Below are 19510 nucleotides of genomic sequence, written 5' to 3'. Positions count from 1 at the left end.
GAGAGTCTGTTAATTAATGGTTGGCAGCTGGTCATCCATAGCATCTGTAAAATCCAGGAGAGGCAGCTTGGCAGGAGGTAAGCCATCATCCTCTGCAATGATACAGTGTAAAGTCAATCTTAGATTGTTCTGGCTGTTGACATGGCACATCATTTATTTGCTACTGGGGGTGCAGTGACATGTTACTGACCCAAAGTTGCAGTTGTACATTATGTGTTGCATTGTGTATCACACATTAGTCAAACTCAAAAGGTATTTTAGGGCATATTTAGGTGCCCCGAGCGCCACCTGAGTGTCACTGTTAGTGAGGCTCCAGTGACGCAATGCCCTGCGCCGTATTTACAAGGTGGCATAAAGCTACGTTCTGTGGCTTAATGCCACCTTGTAAATACGGCCCCTTCACAAGCATTTTGCATGGAAGGTGCATGCAATGGGTGTTGCTGTGGGCATGCCCTTCCAGACAGTGCTGCATATTTCCATGGTGGAGTATAGCCATAGTGACTTGCCTATGTCCACATTGTGTATATGTTGGTGTGCATAGCACAACCAACACATCAGTACGCGGGGCTTGGGTAGGGATGGTGCGTCTTGATTAAGGGCCTACGTGCCCCAATGCAACCCTTTAGCATGCATTTAGTGTGTCCTATATGCCTCCCCCTTCTGCCATTTTTGGAATTCCAAATATTCCCCCCCTGCAACTTACCCTGCATTTGTGGTGGTTCTTGGTAGTCTGCGCTGTCCTGCGATTCCAGTGACCACCCCCCCCAGGATGACCACTGCAACCATCTCCTCCAACTCATCCAGGTCCTCCTGTGGTGCGGGACTTCCACCTCCAGTCTGCAGTGCTGCCTTTCGGTTCCTTTCCAGTTTCTCCTTAGTCCTGTGCTTCTTGCACTCAGTGACATCCCTCTTTACCTCTGCCACGGTGTTGGCTTTGTCTATTATTGCCTGCCATATTGTATCTCTCCTACCAACTGGCAATTTGGAGGTGACAAAGAGCTGGTGTTGGTGCTCCGTCATGCTCCTCCTCACTAAAGTGACACTTGCTCTTTCTCTTCTCCTGGACCTTTTCAGGACCCTCTTGGCTGGTAATTTATGTACACTAACCATTCCTTGGTGCTGCATAGTTTCTTAAATATCAGCCATAATAGCGCTCGAATGGTGCTAGGGAAAGACGTTAGTTTACGTTAAAAAAATTATGCACAACTGAGGTAGCGCAGTTGTGCGTCATTTTTCTTAAATATGGGCCTTAGTGTTTCGGACTTTACCTATGTTAATTTTGTACGCCTGTCAAATTTTAGAACACATGAAATTGGGTGACCAGTGACATTAGGGAGGACTCAGAGTGAGCCACGGTTAGGAGGGCACTGAATTTAAATACAGTTAGCTTCTGTGTATCCGGTCCAAATGTCAAAACCGGAATATCCTGTAATTTACTAATATGGCATGCAAGTGAATTTATGCTTACAGCTAGTGTAAAGGATAGGAGGCATCCCGGTCTGACTCTTTTATGCAGTATTATCAATTTTGTCCATTCAACATGGTCCTCACGATAGGATTATAGTAGGTAGACATCACAAATAAAAAATAAAAAATATACGGCCACCCTCATTTTCCCAGGAGCATTGTAAGAAATGACTTTCTACCCAGTAAAAAGCTTTTTTGGCATCCAAAGATAGTAGTATTACCAAAACCTCCTTTCGTTGAGCCTTCTTGGTTAAGTGGAATTAGATTTTCCAGCCGAGGAGTTAAGATGTTAATAAAATGTTTTGCATTGATATTTAAGAAGAGATGTGGGCCTATATAAAACAAACAGAGCATAGCATCCTTGCCAGGTTCATGAATAACTTTAAGTACAAGTTCACTCATCAAGGGTGTCTCTTCTGTGCGATGTAGTTATAGAATGCAGTTAGTTTGAGAGGAGGAACATCAAAAGTCTTATAAAAAAAGCAAGTGTTATTGTCTGGCGCAGTGGCTTTATTTGTATTGAGATTACAGATGACCAAATACCCCTCTCCTTCTTTAATGGTCGCCTCCAGAGCCTCTGCTTGCTCACGAGAGATTGTAAACAAATGTGCGGCAGTATATATTGTTTCGAATAATATTCAGTGAGGTGCTCGTCAGCCGAATATAAGTTTCAGAGAACTTCCTGAGTTCTTCCACTTTACTCATTTCAGGTAAACGATTTTCAGAGCTAGATCTCACTACCATGGACATTCTCCACCTTTTATCTTATATGCCTTATTATTTCCTCATGAGACCACTTCTTGAGGTGTAGCAATGCAATGCAATATCTGTCTTATTATTAAACATGGTCTTCGTTTGCAACTTAAAAGGACCAGGTCAGTGGTGCATCTAAGCCCCCCTAGGCTCATGTGAGTCAGCTGCAGACACGTTTTCTACCTCACTTTCCAAGTCCAACATTTCTTCCAGAGAATCCACACCCTTTCTTAAGTTTTCTTAGGTGCAAAATCATGACAGAGTTCTTGTAGACCATTGTCAAGGTCACCCTTCAGATACTCTGCGAGTTCCCTCATGAGGTTTGCCGAGCCACCCATTAGGTCAAACTTTGTGAGCGCCATATCCGACAAATGGGGGCCAGTCACATGCCAGAGCCCTCATCAGGGGAGCGCTTGTAGCAGGAGCCCACAACATTGCAGCATCTGCGAAGGAGTTCAGGTCCTTTTGTGCTTGTCTCTTCAGTGGCAATTGGGATGGGTCTATTATCACACAAGGCGCAGATGAATTAGTGGTACTTAAGTGAATCCCATATACTTCAATTTCAGTTGTGAGTATTGCTGACCATAAAGCCGTAACTGGCTGACCATGAAATGCCACCCCTCTGACAAATCTCCAGACACATTGGCTATTTACAGTGACGTTGTATGCTCATCAACATGTGACTGACGGCCCATACAGTTAATTTCTAGGTGATTCTCGCCTCAGTCTTCATTCCAGTCTGGTACTGCAATTATCTTCTAGTCCACAGCACTTCAGTAATCTCCTACCGGGATTTATATTTCAGAAACTGCCTCTTTAAACAATGACCAGCATCTCAGGGTAGTACAGAAATTGTCAGGCATATCGTTATCCAGCAGACCTCCCGGGCACCAGTTGGCTTTTTCTCCCCTCTGCGTACTCTGCCACTGGGTGCATGATTACAGTCACGGGACAGCGGCCTTCTCTCCACACATTCTTCATGCAATTCCAATTCAATTCCAAGGAGTTTCCACTCCCTCACAGCCTGATTAAATCAAGAGGGGGATCACGGGTTGTACATTGGGATTTCTAAGCAACCACCCATGGATGTTGGCCCTGTCTACTAATAAAAGGTGCATACCATATAAATAGTGTCTCCTTGAGGCAGGTGTAAAGTTTGAGAAAAGGTTTTTATTCTCTACACCTTTCCCACTTTGCATAAATGCTTCACTTTACAGCACACATACAAAGTGGGTAAAGTGTTAAACTGTGTCTAAGCATAATATTTTGCACTGAAATAGTACCCTTCCTGTACTCTCCCGTGTACAATGATGCAAGGATGTATATGTTGGAACATGGTAGCCTATAGTGTGCCAGCAGAGGGACGGAGGAAAACAGCATCATATTGTAGTAGATATGGTGCTATTCTGCTCATTCCCTTTTACTAAAGGCAATGCAGAAATTTTGGTTTCTGCACTGCATTGCGTGTAAAGTAAGTAAACCTGCCCCAAAATCACAAACAGAGAATCATCCAACCAGAAACATAGCTAGCAGTAATGCAGAAGGTACAATGGTACTTCTGCCCAAGATCTAAAGTGCCTCTGCACCACAATACGGCTGTGTTCTAGTGTCTAATAAGGGGTGGTAGTGGGTGGGGTCACATTTCGCTTGCTTTCATTAAGCCCTCCCTAGCATCTGTGGTATGACACTCTCTACAACCAAATGGTTATGTATGAAAATTATCTAGTGTTTTTTTTAACCCAAGGGCAACTTAAACTAAACTTGGGTCCTCATTGTGAGAGATGTAATTTCGCCTTGAATAATCACTTGGGATGATATTGTGTCACCTGCAATTCCAGGTTCTCCAACCTTATTATTATCTGCTCCACAAAGTCTAGACCTGATAATTCAAGACCTGAACCCAGGGGACCTCTCTTCACTACTTCAGGAGCTGTGGTCATCATCACAGCTCAGTCCCACTTAACCATTCCAGCAGCAGAGGGGGAGCAGGCTGTGCCTGGGCAGACTAAAGCCCATCCTCATTCATGGCTCTTGGACCGTACACCACATCTACCATTTGCTCTTTCTAGACACTTTCCCACAGCAGAGAACAGGTAGAAAACGTTTGTAGTTTTCTCCCAGGAATCCAGGAAAGCCAAATGGAAATTAGTCAGAGTGTTTATCTTTTATCAGTAAGGAAAGTGGTTTATTATATGGTGTAGGTGTGCAATCTCACCATGTAATAAAACACAATTCAATCAGGTCCAATCAGCTTCATTTATAAAATTGTAGTTCTGAACTGAGTAGCAATGGCACAGATCAGTCAGGTGTTAACAAAGAAACAGTGTAACATTTTAGGAAGTACCAGGACAGCAGAATAAGAAGAAAATGCAGCACAATAAAAATCTGAATCTAATTTATGAAAAAGAGATTGTACTTTTATCTTTAAATAGACACCTGAAAGACAAAAATATGGCGCGCCTCTTTGTCTTCCCCTGTGTGGGTGTTAAATTTAGCTGCCTAGTGCCAACGTGGGTATTCTTGCACCATAGTGCAAGGGAGTCTGCGATGAGGGGTGTGATTATTTATGTGCTTCCTGCAAATATACAATCTACAATGGCAATTTGGCACTTCTATGTGTGCTCCAGGATAGATAAAGCAAAAACAGGAGAAATAAAAGTATTCCTCCTCGTTTTGCAATGCTAACCCCACCCCTGGGTTGGCATTAGTTTTTAGCGCTGCTACAGTTATACAAATTCTCATAAATCTGGGACAGAGTTAAAAGCAATGGGTGTTGCAGTGGAATACCCACAGCAACACCCATTGCATGCACCTCTGCCACAGAAAACCCCATTGGAGGGGCCCGTATTTACAAGGAAGTGTTAAGCCACAAAAAGTGGCTTAACACCTCCTTGTAAATATGGTGCAGTGAATAGTGCCACCGTAGAGCCACTAAAAGTGATACTCTGGTGGCTCTAGTGCCTTGTAAATCTGGCCCAATAAATCACAGCTTTTGACCTAGCACAGTAAATGATTATAGTCTTCTGTGACACGTGGCTTAGTGTTAACTGGTGTTTTACTTAATGTTGCTCAAATGTGAATTTACCTTCAAGAAACAAAAGACAAGAGGTGTTTGGCAAAACAGGAACAGTTGGTTTAATTGAACACTATGGTAGAGAGAACCATTACAGAAACGGGGTCTGAGGACACTCTCAAAGTACAATCGATCTGAGCAGTGTTTTTTTCATTTTCTCTGGGCATCATAAAACAATTTCAGCATTCCTTTTTAGGTAAAGAATGTGGGCCGTTGTCTTGGAGTTGTAAACATCCCTGATAACAAATGCAGGTGGGCCTCGACCTCGGTGGACACAATGAGGGCCAGGGGGTAATGTGTCCAAATGTCTGGCATGAGGGGTTGCATGATTGCGGCGTGTTGCTGTGTATGCTGTGCTCTGTTTGGCTGAGTGTTCCTAACTTTATGTGGCATCTGACTATATGGTGTTTTGTGAATGCCCGCACCGCCTCAGGCCATGAGTGCTTTGTTGGGGCCGATTTCCTCTTCATTGTGGTGTCGCTGCGCCTATATGTGGGATTGATGTGAGTTTCCTGTTCGCACATTGCCAGGAACATGGAGCTATAGCGTAGAATCGTGGACAGGGTGAACGCTGTGGGACAGCATCCAAGAACAAGGGACAACATCAGGAATAGGTGGAACGACCTATGGGGGAAGGTACGTTCCGTGGCAGCAAGGCACCAGCTCGCCATCCAGAGGACAGGCGGTGGACCTCCACCGCCTCCCCCACAGCTGACAGCATAGGAAGAGCAAGTCTTGGCAATCCTGCATCCTGAGGGACTCCCTGGAGTAGCTGGAAGGCTCGACACGGGTGAGTAAATATTTACTACTTATCACCCCCATACCTGCATGCCATCTCACCCCTCACCCTGACTCCCATCACTCCACTCCATCCCACACAGTGCACCTACACATGTGACTGACCCCACTGCCAAGCCCTGCTTGCCATACTAATGCATGTACAGCCCTCCAAGCCCTGCATGTACACCCATCACCAAAGCATGCGCAGCATGGAGAACTTATAATCCCACAATACATCACCATGCACAAACAAAGGTAGCAGGGCAACAGCAACAATATTGGGGAAGCTAGGGATGTACAATATGTCACAGACATGAAGTATAATACCTCACTTACATCCCCACTGGTGCCCCAGTCAATCCCAGTGGGGAGGATGTGCTACGACTATCCAATCTCCCAACAGAAGGTGTGCCGAGTGATGACAGCAACTCTGGACTTGTGGATCTGGATGAACTGCCTGGCCCATCAGGGACTACTAGTCACACAAACAACAGACAGTTGCACACACAACCACATCTACTGTCTCCACTGTCACATGCACTGCATCAACAGCCACCACCAACATCACCACATCATGCAGCACACACACCTCACTTGCAGACACCTCCACAACATCCATCCACGTGTCCCCTTTGTCCTCTCCCACCCTGTCTGCCCCCCAAAAGACACAAACGCACACACTCAGTCTCCCAACAGCTATCCACCTCACACACGCACACTGTCCATGCACCTGCACCCAGGTCCAGCAGATGTACACAACCAGCAAACACTCCCTCAACCTCCACTCCCATCCCTCCGTCCACATACCTCCCCAACATCTCTACTAAGCTTTTTCTTGCCCATCTTGACCTCTTCCCTCCCCCTCCACCCCTGTCCTGCCCATAAGAGCAGGGTCCCAACGACCCAGCACAGCACCTCAGCCAAACAGTCTGTCACTGCTCCTATCAAATCCTCAGCTGCTGGCACAAAGGGGACCCAGAGGGTAACAGCTACCACTCCTACTGTGAGCCCACCTCCACCTCAAAAAGGGAGGACTAGGGTGGTGAAAAGCAAAGGGACAGGAGATGGGGACAGTGGAGGCACGTCCTAGTCCTGAAGGCAAGAAAGGGAAGGTTCCCACTCCACCACTCAAAGGAGGGAAAGATCCCACTACACCACCCAAGAAAGGGAAGGTTCCCACTCCACTAGTAAAGAGAGGCCAGAGGCCCCCTCCACCAGCAGAGGGCAAGGAACCCCCACCTCCAGCAAAGGCAGCCATGGTAACACCTCCACCAGCAGTGGGCAAGGAGCCCTCACCTCCAGCAGAGGCAGCCAGGGTAACACCTCCACCAGCTGTGGGCAAGGAGCCCTCACCTCCAGCAGAGTGCATGAAGGCCACCCACCAGAGACAATTGGGCAAGGAGCCCCCTCCAGAACCAATGGGCATGTTCCCCACTTCAGAGACTGTGGCCTTACACTCTCAAGGGATAATTGGGAAAGGAGCCCCCTCCAGAACCAGTGGGCATGTTACCCACTTCAGCTGAGGTGCCCCCCACACCCTTATCCCCTGATGTGCCTGCCCGTTTCCAACATGATGCCCCTACACAGTGGAGTATATTGTCAGGAGTCAAGTTAGGCCTTGGACTGTGCCCTGTGGCCATGTGGGCCTTTTGTGCTTTGGACTGGCCGTTGGCCCTTTCTGGATATTGACGATGCTTTTGTTTTCACATGGACAACATGGTGGCTTATGGCATCAAATAACAGTGTCACTTAAACCTCAATGTGGTCCTTGTTTTAATTAGACGTGGGTACTGTGACATTGGTTTTACCCTTCAGCTGGTTGTGTGTATAGTGTGTGGGTGAATGGTGTGTGTTGTGCGTGTGTGTCACTCTCCTTTTCCTCGCTCCCTCCCTTGTGTGCTAGGTGGCTGTACTCACCGTCGTCGTCTTCATCGACGTTGGTGCTCCAGGAGGACCATGGCGTATAATTGCATCGGGAAGACTTGAAGTTCCGGTTCCATGACAGCGGCGGTCTCCTCTGTGTCTCTGACGGTGAGCCTTTTGTTTTCTATGCAGTGTTTCTGCCAGGCTTTTGATAGCATTGGTACCGCCCCGGAAATCCTGACGGTTTGGTATGTCATAATATGGTGGGCGGTACCTTGTCTTCCGCCTGGCTGGTGATGGCTACCGGCGTAGTCACTTGTGTTAACGGCCTGGCGGTTGGTGTGGTACATTGGCTGTATATGGGAGGTATCACCTCCATGGTCATAATTTGGTGACAATTACCGCCAGCCTGTTGGCGGTATTTCTGCCATTTTAACAGTCACCGCCAATGTCATAATGAGGGCCACAGTATGCTGAAACTGCTCAACAATGCTGAAGATGCTGAGGAGCTGGTATCGGGGTCCTCATGTGGCTACCTCTTGGTGGCAAAAAAGGCGTGACAACTTTGTCGTCAGAGGTTGATGTCCCTCGAAGGGCGGTATGATTCAGATAAAAAACAGTTTCCACTGGTCTCCTGTTACAGCAAAACAGTTCCCTTTAACTTGCAGTAACATCCGTGGTGGGCAATCAAATTGCACTCAGATGATTCTCCTGAGTCTAGCAGACACAGATGCAAATGTTGAGAGTTGGGAATTTGTCTTTCAAGCAGTACCTTGGTATCCAGTTGTGCACATGCTTCTTGATACTAGAATTTGAGAAGAGCAGGCTTCTAAGCTTTTTTTGGCCCTGTGGCTGTGCCATGAAGTCAGCCATCAGACTCTTGAAGTAACCTTCTTTGTTTGGGGCTCAAGACGACTTTTCCTCGAGCGGGACACAACAGGTACAGTCCTTTGTTTGCTAGCCCAGGAAGCAGCAGGTGCAGTGTAGTCTTTATGGCAGCCTCTCTTTGATTGGCCCAGGTAATAGCAGGGAAGTCTTTCTTCAGTCCTCTCTCCAGTTCATATGTAATGAAAGGTCTGGGTATCAGGAGTGTTACTTTTATGCCCACTACAAGCATAAGGGGATATGGTGACTAACTAACAAATCAGGCTACTAGGTTTCTCTCACCTGATGATGACTTTCTGTAAAGTGTAGTATATAGCTATACCAGGGTGAATTCACTCTCACCATGGTAGAACTCTTTTTCTGTGTGTGGAGTTCCCTAGCTCAACCCAGAGGTGTGGCTACCTGGGGCTATACCCCCCTAGAAAAAGGTAGTCTAGCACTGACTTTTCTTTCTCTGCCCAAAATGCTAGCCAGTCTGCTAAAACAAAAGAGCAGCCCCTCCCGAGTGTGACTACATTTGTGCATTCAAATGTGGATTACCCTTTGAAGCTCTCCTTTTCAGCTCCCACCCTGCTTGGCCACCCATCCAGTGGGCGGTAACACCTCTTACCTTGGCAGGCCCTTTGTCTTCCTTCCTGAGGGTCATTTAGACTTCTCTGCAGGTTTTCAGACGGCTGTCTCAGGTACTGTACCTTTTGTGCAACCATAAAACGTCACTGGAAACTTTGGTCACCAAGGTGGCAACTTTCGAAAGTTGCACTATGTAAACTAGTGACACTAAACTCGACTTGAGCAACAAGCCAGGATTAATGCACTGGTTCTATTGATACCTTGAAGTACCAAGTTTAATAGTTCCATTTAGAAGTTAGCACTGCCGAGTTATCAGCGTGTAATTCTATACTCACCACAGGGATAGTAGCATTTCCACAGTAAAAATGACAAAGCAGGGTTTTACTGAAATGGCATGTAAAAATACAAGTCGTTCTTTTTAACATACAGTATCCTATCTTGGGGTTTGTTAGGCCTGCCTTAGAGATGATTCATATATATTAAAAAGTAAGGTTTATGCTTTGCCATAAGTTTAAAAGGCAGAAGTGAATTAGAAATCTAAAAACTGCCTTACCAGCTTGTAATGGCAGTCTGGGTGTCATGTTTAACTTTGCCACATTCATGGTGGCACAACCAGTGATGCAGTCCACAACAAATCTAACTTACAGAAACCTAGGTACCCCATGCACAATATACTAGGGACTTATAAGTAGGTTCAACTATACCAATTAGGGATAAACCAATTAAACATACACCTTTTATGGATCAGAGCACATATTGAGCTCTGGACAGGGCCCAGTGCATTACAGAGCCATTACATGAGAATGAAATCTATCAACAATAGGGCAAAAAGTGGGTGGAGTGCCTGCAAGGAGGGCATCTCCTCATACCATCCCAAAGAAGAAATGTCAAAGCATTGTCAGTAGGCGTCCCCTGTTGAGGGTTCCCATTGACCTTGATTCAATCTGTTCCTATAGGGGGCACTTGGCCCAGCCTCACAAATGGAGCAGTGTTCTTATCGGCACAAGTGGGGTAATGCATGGTGATAGGAATTTTGTGAATGCCAATGGTTTCTGGAAGTTTTCATCAAATAAATGAAAGGGAAATGCATATTTACAGGCAGAGTTTGAGTTTTGCAGGGTATTGTAGATAGGAATACATCTGGGAATCCACATACGGCAAACCACCCTGGACTCCCTTGGTTGTTTAGTTTTAAAAATGTCTATGGTTCCTAGGCTTGCAGTTATGGTGCCACAACACAGCCCAAAGTACAGCAGCTCCCATGTTGCCTATCTCCTAACACAGTGCTTTAGAGCCTTTTGTGCTGTGGTCTCTTGGTCCGTTCTCGAGAGACATGTGGGAACTCTGGGTGGTGGGAAGTTTGTGCCTCTCCACAGCTTCTAGAATTTCCCTTAAAACAAATATGAGGAAATGTGTGTTTCTCACCAAGATATGACATTTGCAAGGGCTCCTGTGTAAAATTACCTGGGGAGAGCCATGCAAGTCTCGCACCCTGGACTCACCAGGTTCCCAAGTTTTTTAAAATTTGCAGATTTGCTAGGCGTGCCTAGCTGAGCTAGGGCCCAAAATCCACGTTTACCCACATTGCAAAAAAAAGTTGTGTTTTCACTGCATAAATATGATGGGCCTATGTTGCATTTTTAGCAATTTCCAATCATGGGCGTTAGGGCCACCCACAAAAATTGGGTGCATTTTTTATGTGAAGACAAGTGGAAACCTTAGTTGGTTGTTAGATTGTGGATGTCAACAGATTACAGAAATTTCCAACTCAAGATGTAAATAAAAGAGTAATTGTAGCCATGTATGCACAGTCATTTTTTGTGCAGCATTATAGGAAAGTGGACAGAATCAGTGCAAATTACAATTTTTTTGGCTAACAGAGAAGTCTCCCACCCTGGTGGAGAACTTAACGTCTACCATGCTGAGACTTCTCCAACCGCAAAATTTAGAAATGACCACGGTTACTTCAAAAATATTGGCAAGAGTGACCGTCATGGGGGTTCCTTTAGGTGCCTTTACACATTTGAAGCACTGCTCCATCATGGAACCGTCAATCATTTTATTTTAGTTTTAAAAAACAAAATTCCCGGGCCGGATTTTATTTTTGAAAAAAATGCCTCTCTTGCCAGAGGCATTATTTCCCAGGGCATCAGGACATTGAACAGTTTTCACTGCCCCTTACACCATGATTTTCTATGTGATATTAGGCAGTGAAAACTGACCTGTATGTCTGCACATCTAGATTAGGTGGGGGGACACCTGCAGGTGACCCTTACTAATTTGGGACGTGGGAAAGGTACAATCATGTCAGAGATAGAGAAGTCTTCCCTACAGATACACTCATGGGCAGTTTGCATATATAAAGGGGGAAAGACCATTATCTTCACAGTAAGGATACTCTGTAACCATTACAATGGAGTATCCTTACTACCACAGATATAAATCTGGTGCAATTTTTTTTAAGGTAATCCACAGTATCTGAATATTGAAATCAAGACTACTGAACGTGAGCCAGAAAGCCATGTCAAGGCACCAACTGTTTTATGATCCATTTGCACGCCATTCACACACCACACACGACTTTCATACAGCCGGCCAGGGTCCAATCCAACAGATCAGTGCACTTACGTTCACAAACCGCAGCCTTTAAATGGCCCATAACAGTCATATGCCACAGGATGGAATTCCATTCAAGACAACCTCTCTATCAGTCATCAACCATACTGCACAAACACACACCACAAACAAACCTCTACAAACACATATGTCCCAACATAACTTTCACCAATGACTAAACAGTTTGACTACATTTTTAACACCTGTCAGATACTCATCTCCAGTCTGAACATTGCCAAGTGCATTTCTAGCAATTCTTTACTAATGGCTTCCATGACAGCCACATGAGGCTTAGGAAGACATGTCTTACATGCGCCTTTAGCACAGTCACTGTGCTAAATCCAACTACCTCCAGTGTATGGATGGAAGCTGGGGGGGTCTGAGAATGCCTTCCAAAGCCTACATTCATTTAACTGAGTGAGCATATCCACCTTTGAAACTAAGGCAAACATGCTGGGGAATACTGCCTAAGTTCTCTAAGGAATATGTCATAAACTACAAAGAACATTCGTTTTTGACACACAGGATAGTCAGTGAGAATGTAGCATATGTCCTGTCCACTGTTATGTGCAGTGCTGTGACTGGAATGCACTTGTAATACAGCTAAGTGAACATCTACATCATTTTAGAGATGGCACATATGTGTAGGAGCAGATCATTCTGTACTTTTGGAGCCAATTAGAAAAAGTCACTTCTCTTTGCTCTAGTACTGTGTATGCATGGAATATGTGCAAGTATGAAATTGGCTGAGCAAAGGTGTCTGGAAGGTTTCCGAAATCTAAGGAGGTTCCGGTGTATGCTGGGCTAGTGGTGTGTAAGGCTTTGAATGTGTGTGTCAGGACATTAAAATGAGCCGTGGATGGGGAGTCAGTGAAGCCATTTGTGGTACAGGGTGTGTGAGTGTTGGGATGTTGAAGAAGAGCCCGGTGCATTCTGTATGGTTTGGAGTCATCTACTTAGGTGAGCGAGGGAGTAATCAATATAAGGGTGAGTGAGGACCAGTGGATTTGAAACCGTAGGTAAATCTGAAGTGATGGCATGTTTGTATGTACTACCTTGCCATTCTGCCTTCTACCTATGTGATTTCCTTGTGAAAGCACACCTAGCCTAAACGATTCCTACCTGTTAATGTCCATGTCCTCATCAAAGTTCTGGCTAATCCTGTATACTTCCCATGTGAACCTGTACTAACTCCTTCCATAGCTAGCTACTTGACACTCATGACAGTGTGTCTTTCATGCGCCTTCAGTGCACTCACTGTGCTAAATCCAACTTCTTCCAGTTTGTGGATGCAAGTTGGTGGTGTCCAGGAATGCATTTCTAGGCCTACACTCCTCAAATGTACTGATATATCTATCCTTGAAACTAAGGCAAACATGCTCAGGAATACTGCCTAGGTTCACTAAAGTAATATGGATGGTCTGGGGCAATGCAGCAGAATTGTCATTGAATTGCAACATACGTTGCAATAGCAAACATGGATCTCTGCTCATGTACCGTTGAAGATGGGTGTTACTCAAACTGTGCAAGCATACTAGTAGGATAGCAAGCTTGGTTTGTGCAGCAACCCATTTTTCATGTGTAAAGCCCAAAAATATCTCCTGCTCTTAAAATGAAGTGGGAGTCCACTGGTGTGCCCTAGAATGAGGCCTCCATTATCCCTGAGAATTTGATTGGCTCACAGATTTGTTTGCTGCACAATTTGCACAAGGTTGTCAACATCCTAAAAGGGATGGATGTAGTGAATTGACAAATATTTGGCTGTAATGACTTTACATCCAACGTTGTAAGTGGGGCAGAACTTTGGGGCAGAATTAGATTGATGGGCTGCTAAGACAGCACTGTGCTTGCCGCAGCATGTGCCCGCTCTCTGGGTTGGTCTACCCTGCCTCGTTTGCTTGGCTGCACAGACTGTGGCTGCTAAAGTACAGCACAACTGCCATCATCATGTTCCTCAGAAGCTCTGGAAATATGGGCCCAATAGGGGATCGTAGGTATGTCAGGAGGTCCAACAATTTCATTTTTTAATGGTTTACTTCTTCTAGGGGCCCTTAGGTGAAAAACACTTCATTTTGTATTATTTATGCCAAAGGGGGGTCGGCCCAATCACCACAGAGGTTGACACCCCTTAAACAATTTTATTTATTTCTTTATTTTAAATAAAATATATTATTTTTACTTTCCCCTGTGCCACGACCATACACACCAGGGGAATAAAAAAAAAAAAGTGTGCCCCTCTCCCCCAAGGGGGTGTCAGCCCGTTCATGCAAGGGCTGACCCCCTACCTACTAGACCCTGGTGGCCTATGGGGTTTCCTGGCTGTGGATCACATCACAACCACGATCCATGGCCAGGAAACTGTTTGAGAGAGTCCTAGTTGGAAAGGGGAGACTCTCCAATGACGCCTCCCTGAAAAGTGGGGAGGCCTTTTTAACATTTTTCCCCACCAGAGCAGGAGAAAACATTCACTTCCTTTTGCTCGCCACTCTGGTGGAAAATCTGTGGTGTCAGTGCGTATCGAGGTGCGCTAATGTCACAGATGGGGTGGAGGGGCTGACGTGAAAGTGAATTTGCATCTCCTAGCTTTCTACTAAAAGAAAATAATTCTCTGGTGCAAGACCCAGAGAATCCTTTCCAGCCATCTCCAGTGTCAGCCAATGGCCGACTGAAGACCTAGGGAGGTAGTGGGAAACTGGCCAACAGCTGCACTTATAAGGTTAAAGACAGTTTTGGCAGAAAAGTAGTGCTGCCTCTTCCTGTGCAGATGAATCTTTAGAAATTAGTCCTCTTGCTTAGCTTCTTCTTTTAAAGACAGTTCTGGCAGGAAACACGTGATGTCACTTCTTGTACAGATGGATGATGGGAAATGTAGTGAAGTCACTTCCTCTGTAGAATGATGATGGGAAATTACTCCTCTTGCATCACTTCTTCTTTTCAATAGAGTTTTGGTGGAAATCCTTGATGTGCCTTCCTGTTGAGATAGCTAAGAGGAAATTCAGTGAGTATACCTCCTGCACAGATGAATGATGAGAAAATCAGTGATATCCTGTGATGCCACTTCCGGTGCAGATGGTCAATAATCTAACAATGATTTTGTGGCACCAAACATAGATGATATATTAGCACCCAGGTACACAAACAAACTGACAGATACACAGAGACCAATACATACATACATGTATAATTGAATACATAGCTAAGCAAATATCACAGAGAAAGGAAGACATATTTGCAGACAATGTAGAAAGGCACACAAATCAATACAATATAAGCATGTGTTGTTAAACAAATTTCTACATTTATTTTTCTTCCTTGAAATAATTAAATCTATGTCCTCTATTGATCTGTGGCAATGCGAGCAAAAATAACAGAGATTCTTTTACATAACATACATCTGGCACAATAGCATTACCCTTACAGACATGAGCTGTCCTAGTGAATGTGGGGGGAGATAGGAACCACTTACCTTGATATTCATTGTGAACAAACGAATTACTTCATTGTTAGCAAAAAGCATTGGGAAAAGAAACGCACACAATACTCTTCTTAGAGCCTGCAGGTTCTGTAAGGTAAGGTACAATAAGACTGACAGAAAATATTTGACTCACTCCTATAGAAAGTCAACTTGTATGCATGCTGAAGATAATGCACCAGTAATATAATCAGATCCCATACTGATTGTCAAAATGACATTTCTCTTGCGATACTACTCCTAACTCCAATTGTAAAGCCCACTTGTTCACACAGTAGTCTTGGTTCCCTTTTGTGGCTGAATATGCCATGGATCAACAGTGAATAGTGGGAATGTAGTGTTAAAGACAAAATTAAAATGGAACCTACAAACAATGAGGAGAAGTGGTTTCAGCCCTCCTGCCTCTATTTCATGGAAATATTGAAAGAAATGGAAAGCTCTTATCCTCCTGCCCACGCGTTCACTGCTGCTGTGCTGTTAACAGCTTGTAGAGAACTAGGCCAGTCGGGAACCGACTTCTCACAATTCATGGAGGTTATGAATGAAAAAAATCTACAAATATTAAAGAAGAAGAAACACATAGGCCCTCATTTCAACCTCAGTGGTCTTTTTCCAAGACCGCTGAGGTTCCGCTGTGCTGAAGACCGCCAGTGCAGGTGGTTTTCCACGCAGCCAATCAGGACTGCTGGCAGCTCTCTGTCCTTTTTCGGACAGAGTGCCGCCAGCAGCCATACTGGTGGTCGGCAGGGAAGTGGAGGCTGCTCCACCTCCACCGCCCCGTCATCAGAACACTGCCCACCGAATCCCAACCCAGGATTCAGTGTGGCGGTGTTCTGGTGATGGGGAGCTGGCGGTAGAGCAGCTCTAATGGATCCCGTCCCCTCCCGGAGGATCACCGAACGAGGTAAGGTGATCGTCCATTAGGGTTATGCTGTATGTTGTGTGCGTGCATGGGGGTGTGCGTGTGAGTATGTAGAGGGGGTGTGTGAGTACGTGTATGCATGCTGGGGGGGTGTTGTGTGTCTGGACAATGTGTGCGGGTCGGTCTGTTTGCATGTCTTTGTATGTGTGCGGGTATGTGTTGTTGTAGTGTATGTGTGCATGTATGGGGGTGTATCTTGATGTTGGAGGTGGGGAGGGGGGTCCTGCCACCTTTAGGAGGTGGCAGGGGGGTCAGGGTGTGGGGGTGGGGGAGACCACTATCAGTGCCAGGGAAAGAATTCCCTAGCACTGAATTCCCTGACAATGGTAACCGCCATGGTCATAATTCAATTGTTTTTCCACCGGCCTGTTGGTGGTATTACCGCCACTTCTCCCCCGCCCGCCAGGGTCATAATGAGGGCCATAGTGCTTATAAATGAGTAAATGAGAGCAATAAGTTTGATAAATTGTATTCTGCATCACAATCATGCTTTTCTGACCCTGAATCTTTCAGTTTAGAAACAACAAAAAACTCAGACTGTAGGTCCTAGAGAGAATGAAAATCATTTGCTTCTTTGTGATCCAAAAATAGATATTAGTCTATGTATAATATTAGAAGACAATAATATTCTTCAACTAAACACCATCCATCATTTGACTCATACCTTCCCTGGCGAATGGACCTGTGAGAATGAGCCAGATTTAAAAAAAAATTCTCCCTCTATAAGAAAACACTACCTTGATACCTTCCCTGGGTAAAGGACCTGTGAGAATGAGCCAGATTTAACATTTTTTCCCCCTCAATAAGAAAGCACTATCTGATGGCACAAAACGAGCAGGAACCAAATCAAAACGTAACATTTAATTAAATAGAGATAACAAATTTTCTGTCAAAGACACAGCACAACCAGGGACCATTACAAGTGTAGCACGTGCCCTACCGTTGAAGCAGATATGCTAATTAAGAAAATTAGTAATGATTTATATGTTATTACTCATGAGAAAATGTGTAGAGAAATTAACGGTAACAAAAATAATGTGCACGTTTGAAAATGTACCCTCGGGGTATGATCACCATGTGTACTAAAACGACTGAAATTGTACGCAATAATGAAAATATATGAGAAAAATGTAATAATATGTCATAATGAGACGTATAAACTATGTTTTGCATTCATTTGTAGTCCTAACTTAGCTGAACCAAAGGCCTAGTTTCACTGGGGCTTGCACACTCTGAACATGAAAAACCCGAACTCCTTGCATTGGACTGGAAACGGCCGTATGCAACCTTGACCCATTCGAAGTTCAAGTTACTAAGCTAGAATTTTCTGCAATGTACCGGCGGACAGGAGATGATGAAGGCAATTTGCTACAATTATGTGTAGAGCAGGCTAAATGTACTTTCCCAGGCCTTGAACAATAGGAGCACTGACTGAAGAGCCATATGCAACAATTTTGATACCAGATGAGCCGGATGATGAGGGCGTTGCATAAAGAACCAATCCGCTTCTTGTGAACGGGGTCATATGAAAATTTGTAGATTCGGTAAACAAAAACTATAGGTTAAAGTCACGTCTGCTGACTGACTGACCAATTAGAAACTGGGGGGATGGACTGGGAGACCCTAATAAAAAGTCATGACAAGGGGCAAGGAATTCAGAACTGCAGGAGAAAATTGATGACGTCAGGAGACGCTGTCCGAAGTGCGATATTGGGTTCATACTGTGAGCCTGATTCATAGCTGACTAATTGATGACCTGAAGACGAAGACTGATCTGTTGCTGATCCATCCTGGATAGGTAGCTATGAAGATGTGACTGACTATTTTTATGCCTTTTCTTCTACGTACCAACTGCGCTGATTACAGAGATCCTCATTAGGTAGATTTTTCCAAATTACTGTTTTCTCCAAATTATTTTTCGCATGAAGACCCACATGCTAATGCTAATCTTGGTTAGGTAGGCTGTTGAATAGTGACGTTGACAGTGACAAATGACTGACAAACTTAATTGCTGAATTTCATTATCAATGCTAATGTTGTAGCTCATGGAATTACCTTTTCACATATGTCTTTTTAAGTGATGGTGCTTTATTAATGAATTAATAAATTGAATAAATTATGAACTAACGGATGATTTAGAATTGTAACCAATAGGGAAATAGAAATTGTTAATTCGTAACCCATTTGTGGTTATACATGAGTAGATGGGTTTGAGAGTGATGAACTAAAATTGTCCCATGATTATTGATGTTGTTTATTGTTCAATAGTCACTGCATGACTATGATACGCCATGCGATTCAAAAGGTTCATCGATCTATACGCGTGCCCTTGTAAGTTTACTTACTAAGGACCAGGCGCGCTAACAGTTTTTGGTAGCAGCTTGATGGTTAGTTTCCTTGGGGAGCTAGTTATGTGGTGATTATTTGGTTATGCTGTTAGTTTAAAGTTAGTATTAGTTGTTCGTATTTTTATGAGGTTTGAATTTTTGTTTTCTGAAATGGCAATTGTAGCAAAGATGATGTCCCCTTAAGCCCAGAAATCACTCTCCCAGATCCTGGGTCCTGCTAGTAGAGTTGGGTATGTTCTCGGCGTGTTTTGTGATAGTGTAAAAGTGGTAGGTTGCACTTGCATGTGCTTAAGCAAACCGCAGGTGAATTGTGATGTATGTGAGGTAAAAGTAGGGAGTCTGCATATTCCAGTTGAGGTTAGTAGGAGTGTGCGTACACCGTAGTATGAGAGTAGGGAAGTCATCGAACTTCACATGTGTGGCGCTTTGTGCTCTCAAATTGTCCATGTGGTTGTTGGTGATGTACGGACACTGCGTGGTCTAAGACTCCGGAGTATATTGACAAGTGTAGGAGACACTTGGTTATATGTTGCAATCTGCCTGGTTTAGTAGGTTGATCGGGCATGGTCAACAAGTCAGTGTGTGAGATAAATGAGTAAAAGAAATTTCAACTGAGATTTGCCGAGTTCTATGTGCACCAGGACAAACCCACTGACCAGTTGAGAGTAAAATTTGCGGGTCAAACTTTGCTTGAGAATGTGGGAGACTGAGAAAGAGGAATAGCTACATGTGCAAAAGAGCCATTAGTGAAAATCTGTAAG

The sequence above is a fragment of the Pleurodeles waltl genome, chromosome 7 (genome assembly GCF_031143425.1).
Source record: "Pleurodeles waltl isolate 20211129_DDA chromosome 7, aPleWal1.hap1.20221129, whole genome shotgun sequence".
Lineage (NCBI taxonomy): Eukaryota > Metazoa > Chordata > Amphibia > Caudata > Salamandridae > Pleurodeles > Pleurodeles waltl.
This window is presented reverse-complemented; position numbering follows the sequence as displayed.